Source organism: Halichoerus grypus, chromosome 9, assembly GCF_964656455.1.
Source record: "Halichoerus grypus chromosome 9, mHalGry1.hap1.1, whole genome shotgun sequence".
Lineage (NCBI taxonomy): Eukaryota > Metazoa > Chordata > Mammalia > Carnivora > Phocidae > Halichoerus > Halichoerus grypus.
In genome coordinates this window covers 65,687,648-65,688,987 of record NC_135720.1, presented here as the reverse complement: position 1 = coordinate 65,688,987, position 1,340 = coordinate 65,687,648, and the positions used below count along the sequence as shown (strand labels likewise).

Sequence of the window (1,340 nt, the reverse complement as noted above, 5' to 3'; positions counted from 1 at the left end):
GTATGAATACTTTTCTACAGCCGTAACTGCACACCAGGAAGGCCAAGAAAAGCACAAATCAAGGAATGGAGTTTTCCCAAAGCTGCAGTATGAAAAGACTATAAACAGTTGATTCCATCCATGTGAATGGGTTTCTTTGCTATGGGAAATCCAAATCGAATAAGGAATGGAGATGAGTAAAAAGGTTTCTTGAAGAGAAGAAGGTTGATACCCTGTATGAATTTAGTTTTCTGCCCCTTCCTCAGCATCACATTCTTCTCCTGCACTGTCTGAGGTCCATAATATTAGGTTGTCTCTGAGCAACTGCATGATGAGGGTGTTCTCTTTGTATGAGTCTTCATTCAGTAGATCACATTGTGCAATGGCCTCATCAAAAGCTGTTTTAGCCAGTGTGCAGGCAAGATCTGGGTAATTAAGGATCTCATAGTAAAATACAGAAAAGTTAAGAGCCAGTCCAGGAGGGTGGAGTGTGTGGGTTGTAACTCTTTCTTGCTTATATCAAAAGCCTTTTGGTAAGCATCTTGGGAATTATCTATAGTTTGTTTTCTATCATCACCACATGAAACTTCAGTAAGGTACCAGAAGTAATCTCGCTTCATTTTCAGATAGAAGACCTTACTCTCCAGATTAATTGTATTGGCTATTAAATACTTGTCCAATATTTACAGCACCGTGGTGCAGATGGACCTCAGTTCAGACTCCACTTTCTCGATAGTCTTTCTTGTCAGAGCTTTTCTGCTCGATGCTCCAGATGACCCTCCAGATGGACCTGCAGTCCCCTATCACGTTCTTGTAGGCTCCCTACAGCAGGTTTTGCTCCTCATTGGACAGCTCAGTGGCCCGCTCCATCACAGCCTTCATGCAGGTGGCCATATCATCCAGGTGCTCTGCCTGTTCAGCCACTTTTGCCTTCTGGATCAGCTCTGTCTTCTCTATGGGGACAGGGAGAGGAGAGCGAGGACAAGCACCCACCTGGATTGGCCTGAGATGTGCACCCCTGGCATGAGTCCCACCAACTTGATCCACTTTTGGCCTCAGCCGAGGACCTCCAGTCTCCTGAATCTCACAAATTTTGCTAAGTTGTGTTGTTTTCATTTAGTTTAAAATATTTTTAAACTTATCTTGAAATCTATTCTCTGACCCATGTGTTATTTAATAAGGTGTTCTTTAATCTTTAGGAATCTGGAGATTTTCCAGTTATCTTTCTGTTATTGATTTAATGTTTTATTCCACTGTGGTCTGGAAGCAAACGTTGTATGATTTTTATTCATTTGGACTTGCTAAGATGTGTTTTATGGACCAAAATGTGCTCTATCTTTGTGAATGTTCCATGTGAGCTT

General features: G+C 41.9%; 1 pseudogene; it reads right to left on the bottom strand.

The window, feature by feature from the left end:
* Positions 1-222: 222 nt before the first annotated feature.
* Positions 223-1,095, bottom strand: LOC118521306 (14-3-3 protein theta pseudogene; annotated as a pseudogene).
* Between the last annotated feature and the right edge of the window lie 245 nt (positions 1,096-1,340).